This window comes from Drosophila gunungcola, assembly GCF_025200985.1.
Source record: "Drosophila gunungcola strain Sukarami chromosome 2L unlocalized genomic scaffold, Dgunungcola_SK_2 000007F, whole genome shotgun sequence".
Classification (NCBI taxonomy): domain Eukaryota; kingdom Metazoa; phylum Arthropoda; class Insecta; order Diptera; family Drosophilidae; genus Drosophila; species Drosophila gunungcola.
Genome location: NW_026453162.1, coordinates 968,789 through 977,284, shown reverse-complemented (window position 1 = coordinate 977,284; position 8,496 = coordinate 968,789). Strand labels below are relative to the sequence as shown.

At 40.1% G+C, this 8,496-nt stretch overlaps 1 long non-coding RNA gene across 1 annotated transcript; it reads left to right on the top strand.

Annotated features, from left to right (window-relative positions):
- Positions 1-1,617: 1,617 nt before the first annotated feature.
- Positions 1,618-3,072, top strand: LOC128253244 (uncharacterized). The gene is made up of 4 exons (XR_008267409.1): positions 1,618-1,916; positions 1,970-2,031; positions 2,097-2,540; positions 2,739-3,072. It is a non-coding gene; the product is annotated as an uncharacterized LOC128253244 (long non-coding RNA).
- Positions 3,073-8,496: the final 5,424 nt, after the last annotated feature.

Genomic DNA, 8,496 nt, shown 5'->3' with positions numbered 1-8,496 from the left:
CTCTTGTTGCAGTCCCTGGCGCAAACGGGCAAGCGGAGTCCTGGGCAGCCCTTCCGATATGCGCGGCAAGCCAGCCTCGGTAGCGCCCTCCACATCCGTGGACCACATCTTTTCGTCGTCCTCGCCTGGAAAACCTTTCGACCGAAGCAGGTAATCATGCTTGCTGCCTTGTCGCTTTGACATCCTGAATTTTGATAACCCCTAACACGACTTCTGAAACCCCGAATTCAACGTGGCCACCAAAAGCCCAAATTATGTATAAATAAATTAATTATACTGAATGCTAGTAAATAATAATAAACAATAAATAATATGCACCTAAATAATACGAATACTTATATTACCAGGCCAATAAATAATAATAATAAATAAATAGAAACAATAAACCATGAATAGATAAGAAATAAATAAGAAAACATATTAAAGACCCACAAATACCTAAGGCTAAACAAATTCACACCAAATATTAGCTCTTATCAAAAAACAAGTCCCTCGACTAAATTTCTTTCTCTATTTTTATTTTTTTTTTCCAGCCTCAATAAGGGGAGATGGAGCCGATCCCCAGCCGGTAGACTCCGCGCCAGTCGTCTTGCGTCTACAATTTCGTCCGAATTCCCACTAAACAAACCGCTCGTCAACTGAACTAACTTTCAGCTGTGCTGAAAGTCGCCAGTTAAGGACTTCGGCTGTTTGCAGGATCGCATAGGATTTCCTTTTGGACTTTGCGTTTTTCATTCAAGTCGCGGTGGCCGAGCAGCGCGTGACGACGTCACGGGTCACGACCACACATTTAAGTTTCAAACCGATATGATATGAAAACTCAAATACCCAGAAAACCCAAGGATCTGCACAAAACAAACAACTACACTGTAACCCCAAAACAAGACATTCATTAAAATTACGTTAACAAAAAAAATATGTCCCTAATACCTATATCACAGTTTTATCACCGTTTTTGGTTTAACCTTTCGTGCTTATTGCACGGCCGACCTGGGATGCGAATCCTTCGATTTCCTTCGAAGAGGATGTCACCGTTAAATCACAGCTAATCCCTGTGAACTGTGCCTCGGGAGCAATTGTCCTACTTCTAGTGGACACGCCTCCCTTTCTTCCTACAAAATTTAAACAACTTTTCTCCACCAGTCCGCATCCCGGTGCAATTGCATGTGTGTCATGCAAGCCACCGTTCGTGGGCTGGCTGGAGATATTAAATATGCGAGACGCCGTCGACTCGGCAATCACATATTTTATTTGTTAAATTGGGCGCCATATTGTTACGGAACTGCATCTTTCCCGGAGGGCAGCGCCGGCTAGCCACGGAGTCCCAGGGCGGAGTACCCCCTATGCCCTGCAGTCCGAACAATCGATTCCGACTCATCGGACGTCTCACGTCGATTTACCATCTCTACCACAAATCAAAACAAAACAAAGTTATATGCACATCAAGCAAACTAAGACAATTCGACGAAATTGGTGGCTTCGATGTCCTTGCCACGACGCACCCACCCAACCTTGGGTGCCCCAAGAAAGATGTGAGAGGCACACCCCATCTCCGGCAGACCGGAGTCTATTCCTGGTGGATTAGGATCGGCTCATCTCCCCGCCCAAGGTAATTCACACAACCATCTCGGTAGCTTGTTCACATTTAATTCTTGGCAAGATTAATAAGTAAATACATTCATTATTGATTCCTACTGATAATCTATTCTTTTCGTTAGAAACTCTTAAGGCCGATCTCAGACCGTCGCCCAGATGAGAAGCGGTCAAAGCGGCAACAACCGAAGGGGAAATTTTTAGACGCTTAAAGTTCCAAGTGTCAGGCAAAGTCGCCGCACGGCACTAAATTGGAGGCGTTTGCCAACCGGGTCGCCTAATCCTGAGGAGCTCCAAGGGAAAAGAAGGGACGTGCTGATAAGGTAAGTACGCTAAACAAATCCCACAAGTTATTAAATTTCGCGACCCAATTTAGATGTAGATGGACGCGCGGCTAGGGTTCGGGCTTGAGCCTCTAATTTTAGAATAGATTTCACAGTAAGTACTTGACAATCTTGACTGCATGATATCACAAAACAATAACTAAAACTTATTTATTGCAGAGTTCAACGTCGGATGTGGTTGAAACTGCAGCAGAAAAAAACGCTGACGGCGAAAACCAGCGCGAGTCCGCACGGGGCCAATTGGTCCGGGGGATAGCGTAGCGTGGCCGGAAGCAGGGCGTCGGTGGACTTGGAGATGACCACGTGGCCAGCGCGGGCATTCGTTCCCGGAACGGACTCACCGAGGGAATCTCCGTATCTGGCCGTCTTAGAGGCAGTCGCTGTAGCTGCTGGCGCTTGAGGCTGCTGCTGCTGCTACTGATCGCTGCTGCTGCGGCTGATGCTGCTGCGGCTAATGCTGCTGCGGCTGATGCTGCTGCGGCTGTTGCTGCTGCGGCTAATGCTGCTGCGGCTGGTGTTGCTGCTGCTGATGCTGCTGCGGCTGATGTTGCCGCTGCTGATGCTGCGGCGGCTGGTGGACGACGACCAGGTTAGGTCCGCCTGGTAAGTTTTCACTTCCCAAATCTTTGAAATTTCCGGGGCCCTTTAGTTAGGGTCCCCGGCGGCTTCAATATAAAAAAAAACACTGTAATTTACAAGTTCCGGACTAATAAATAACCACTCACTTTGAGTTATTCAAACACTAATCACGAACTTAAATTTTGGGTTTTTTTCCGACCCTTCTCCTACTACTTCTTGCAGCAACTAAAGCAAAACCCTGACCTACACCAAAGTCGCTCGCCATTTTCCCTCCCGCTCTCTCAAGATGGGTCAGCGAACGTATTCAAGGCCATTTAACCCAGTTAACGAGCGAACCGGGCTAAATTTAAATAGCTAGATCCTCTCCCGCTATCAATAGTCGGTGTCACCACCAAAATCTTATCGATAGCGGGACCTGCTGACGTATCGGTTCGTTTCAGTATTTTCCAGACGGCTTCAACTGAAAATGCAACAAACTTCAAGGATTTTAAGTACAGAACTCAGTGGAACGTGTATGTGTAAAGAGAAAATATGTTTGTTTAGAGTTTGTTTTGTTTTCGGCTAAATAAACAAGCAGCTGCATAGAGACATTTTCTTGCTCCGCGTTACTCATTTTATAGCCTGATTCCATTGGCACATTAAAACTCATTTAGCCTAATGCGCATTTATTTACACAGGGAATCCCAAAAGGCTAAATGCCGCATTTAAAATAAATGCGATTTTTAAATGCGATAAAAAAAAACCATTCCCCCCGAACATTTTTAGACAAAATACCGGAAAATACCGATGTTGAACGATATATTGTTCGAGCCACCACTATAACAGCTGTTTTCTATATGCAAGGTTGGCGCAATTTTTGATATCTTTTGAATATAAAATCTATTTTGTATAAAAATGACTGAAAACTAAAGCGCACGCTGCAAACTCTGCTCGCAGTACCACAATGCATTACTGCTGGATCTCTGTCTGGAAATAACTCCCACATGTACGGGGATCCTAGCCCTTTTTGGAAACTGTGGTGGTCTTCATTGCAAACCCGTCATAACAACGCAATCAGCTTCTCTTCCTTGTCGTCCAAGTTGGCAAATGCCTCGGTCGCATTATAGATGTCCTGCTGAGCATTACAGAGTTTAGTAAACTCACTCATGTTCATTAATTTTGATTAATTTTTTTTTGGATTTGCCAAAATACAAAAGTAAACAAACCCAGATCAGCTGCTCGTGCCACTCACATGTCGGAGTAGCATTAGCTAAATGCGCCAATGGAATCAGGCACATTTAAAAAGTCCACTAATGCGGCAATGGAATCAGGTTATAAAACGCATTTAGCCTAATGCGCAATTATTTACACAGGGAATCCCATAAGGCTAAATGCCGCATTTATAATAAATGCGTTTATTAAATGCGATTAAAAACCATTCACCCCGAACGTTTTTTAGGAAAAATACCGGAAAATACCGATGTTGAACGATATTTTGTTCGTGGCACCACTACAAGAGCCGTTTTCTATATGCATGGTTGGCGCAATTCTTCATGTCTTTTGAATATAAAATCTGTTTTGTATAAAAATGACTGAAACCTAGAGCGCACGCTGCAAATTCTGCTCGCAGTACCACAATGCGTTACTGCTCGATCTCTGGCATAAAATAACTCCCACACATAAGGGGATCCTTGCCCTATTTTAGAAACTGTGGTGGTCTCCATTGCAAAACCGTCATAACAACGCAATCAGCTTCGTTATTTTTTTCCATAACATGTTTGCGTTCTAATTTTTTCAAAATGGCATCGGGAAAATATTTAAAAATTTAAAACTATTCCGTGTAACAAATTCCACCACTCCGCTTTTGTCGCTTACCGATGGCTTATACGTTATATAATATATCCCTGAGCTCGATTTAATCACGGCCTAGCGCTCGTTGGAACTCATCGTTGTAGTCTCAGACTTTGCGATCTTGATCCTGGCACTCGGCACGTGATTAACTTGCTTCTGTTCTTGCGTACACGCACTCGCTTTGATTCTCGCACTATTACTTCGGGTTAAGCCGCGCATGCGCCGCTCTTTTATAGCCTGTAATGGTCCCTTTATTCCTCTACTCCAGCTCGCGTTATGGTGTGTAATCGCTCTCGTGTTCCCGAACTAAAGTTGCCATCTTTTTCTGGAGGATATACTGAGTACGCAGATTTCTACACGATGTTCTACACAATCATTGATAAGGACCCTGAGTCAACCAACATCGAAAAGCTGCAGCACTTACGTTCCTGTTTACTTAGCCCAACGCTGGATGCCATAAAGTCGTTAGATATATCGTCAGCCAACTATTAAGTGGCTTTAAATCTTCTTAATAAACGGTATTCTATTAAAGTCTAGTTTTTCAGTCTTACATCAAGGAAATACTTGGTCTGAAAAGGGTCGATTCTTCGGCGGCAAATAAACTTCGGGAGTTTTCGGATAAAATCAACTCACACATGCGCGCTTTGGATTCGTTGGGATCATCTCATGAGATTGCTGATGCCTTCATCATGTACATGCTTTCGCAACCTCTGTGGACAAAATTCCCGTTGGCGAAGGAATTCTATGAGTTTTTGGAGAACCGGTGCCGTGAACTGGAGAACCTTCAACATGCCATGGGGAGTTATACTTTAAATGGTTGCATCTTCTAACGTCTCGTTTTGCTCAGCAGTTACAGCTAAAAAGGACTACCTCAGAATCTCTGGTTTCGGGACTCGGTGAGACAAAGGTTCTAACTGAAGATACATCGTCGATATTTGGTTAAAATCACACGCATCTGACTATTTGGCGTTATTATCTGCACTCATCACGCCTACTATCACTGATAATCAGCCGAGCATAGCCCTAAACATAGAGCATTGGAATATTCCGGCAAATTTCCAACCAGCGGATCCCTTCTTCACAAGCCTCAACGAATAGACTTACTAATTGGAGCTAGCACGTTTTATGATTTATTATGTGTTGGGCAGATTAAGCTGATCTTTTGGCTTAATTCAGTCATTATCTTCATAAGTCATTAAAGTTATTATCTTCCAATTTCTCGCCAAAATTTTAGACATTTTTATTTGAAGTCGGACTATGATTGACTTATTTAGTTTTAAAGGTGAAATTAAAAATTAAGTTATTCAATTTTACATATTCTTCAGTTAGTTCTTGTATAAATCTTCTGACCAAGATATCGTATTTGTTCGAAATATCATTTTGCATTAATTAATTAATTTTTGCTTATTATGTTTGTATTTTATTTTTGATTATCGATATTTACGCCATAGATATAGACTAGCAGATATGTATCATATATCAAGAAAAGGTAGCGTACTATTTTTACGCTCGTGAATTTTTGCAACATGATAAGTGATCATACGCGTTTGTAGCTCATCAGAACATAAACAAAGATGGTTGACCTGTTGACTTTGTTAACGTGTTGACGAGCCACAGTTGTTCAGATCAGCTGAAATCGGAAGGTGGATGTGCTCAGTGGAAATCGGAGTTTCACAAATGTGGATAGAGGGCATTAGCGACTTAAACAGAATTGTGGAATTTTGAACAAGGAAACGTTTTTGATTTTTAAATATTTTCAAAATTCCGAGGCCAACTTTAAAAATATTAATATGTAAACATATAAAGAAAAGAATAACGAACCGTTTAAACTACTAAACTACGACCAATATTACATCTTAGAAGTATGGGACAAATTTGAAAATTGTTTTGAAATATTTCTTCTTAACCCTTTCGGGTCCAAATTTTTTCCTGTAGCCTGAAATTTTTTGTTTTTGCTTTTATGATAATTTAAGAAAATGTTGGGCAAAATTTGAAGTTGCAACGCCCATCGGTTATGGCGCTACCATATGTTGCCTTTGGGAACGATTGGCCGTGGCTGTATATAAAACACATGTTTTTTTTTTAATCAAAACATCGAGTATTCTTTGGAACTAGCGGTCGGAAGATAGCATATGTTCACAAATGAACAATATTTCGGTGCCAAATACAAATAAATCGCTAGCTGTAATTAACTAGTGCAAGATATTGAGGTATTCATTGAGGTATTCACTGTTAAGCGAATGTCTAAAATACGGTGGGTTTTTTTTCATGAAACTTGGCCCACACTTACTTCAGTAAGGCCCCCTTTATTATGGTATACCCGGTATAAATGCACAAATTCTAAAAATTCTGCAATTGGCAATTTAAGTTTTGCTTACTTTTGTTGTATGGAGCGGATCTGTCTGTTGGTCACTGTAAAGCGAATTTATAAAAAAAAGGGGTTTTATTAAGAAAGCAAGAAATGTTGTATGGTTAGTGGTCGCATCCTGGTATTGTGGTCAAAGTACACGTCTCTAAGGCAGGACGGCGCGGGTTCAAATCTAGCTCCAGACCTGTTTTAATACCTTTTTTTATTAATTTTTTTTTAGTTAATTTAACCTTGGGACTTTTTTTATAATATTTTTTGTTAGATTTATTTGTATGTATTTGATGATAGGCTAAGTAAAGTGTAAAAAACATAATAAAAAATGCTTGCAATGTAAAAGTAAAAATTGTATTAAACTTTAAAGACTTAAGGTGAAAGCATTATTTACTATAAAGTCAGTTCGACAAAAACACGACCAACTAATTGTTTTATTCCTTTTTTTTCTTTAATAATTTAATATATATTATTATACATAATTCAAAATTCCCTCTAAAAAAAGTTAAGAAAGAATAATACAGAATAAATATTGCATTCAGGCAGGTGCGCCACTAATCACTTGCAATCTAAGTTCAAAACACACCTCTTTGTTTTGTTCTTTTCTCGTTGTCAACATAATTTGTAAATCAAATTGACAAGAATTGAAATCCAGAAGGCATTTACGTTTGAACAAAAATTCAAGGCCAACTTCAAGGATTTTAAGTACAGAACTCAGTGGAACGTGTATGTGTAAAGAGAAAATATGTACGTTTAGAGTTTGTTTTGTTTTCGGCTAAATAAACAAACAGCTGCATAGAGACATTTTCTTGCTCCGCGTTACTCATTTTATAGCCTGATTCCATTGGCACATTAAAACTCATTTAGCCTAATGCGCATTTATTTACACAGGGAATCTCAAAGGGCTAAATGCCGCATATAAAATAAATGCGAATTTTAAATGCGATTAAAAACCATTCGCCACGAACGTTTTTAGAAAAAATACCGGAAAATACCGATGTTTAACGATATTTTGTTCGTGCCACCGCTACAACAGCTGTTTTCTATATGCATAGTTGGCGCAATTTTTAATGTCTTTTGAATATAAAATCTATTTTGTTTAAAAATGACTGAAACCTAGAGCGCACGCTGCAAATTCGGCTCGCAATACCACAATGCATTATTGCTGGATCTCTGGCATAAAATAACTCCCACATATACGGGGATCCTTGTCCTATTTTAGAAACTGTGGTGGTCTCCATTGCAAACCCGACATAACAACGCAATCAGTTTCTCTTCCTTGTCGTCCAAGTTGGCAAACGCCTCGGTCGCATTATGGATGTCCTGCTGAGCATTACAGAGTTTAATAAACTCACTCATGTTCATTAATTTTAATTAATTTTTTTTGGATTTGCCAAAATTCAAAAGTAAACAAGCCCAGATCAGCTGTTCATGCCACTCACATGTTGGAGTAGCATTAGCTAAATGCTAATGCGCCAATGGAATCAGGCACATTTAAAAAGTCCACTAATGCGGCAACGCCATTGGCGCATTAAAACGCATTTAGCCGAATGCGCATTTATTTACACAGGGAATCCCATAAGGCTAAATGCCGCATTTAAAATAAATGCAATTTTTAAATGCGATTAAAAACCATTCGCCCCGAAAATTTTTAGAAAAAATACCGGAAAATACCGATGTTGAACGATATTTTGTTCGAGCCACCACTATAACAGCTGTTTTCTATATGCAAGGTTGGCGCAATTTTTGATATCTTTTGAATATAAAATCTATTTTGTATAAAAATGACTG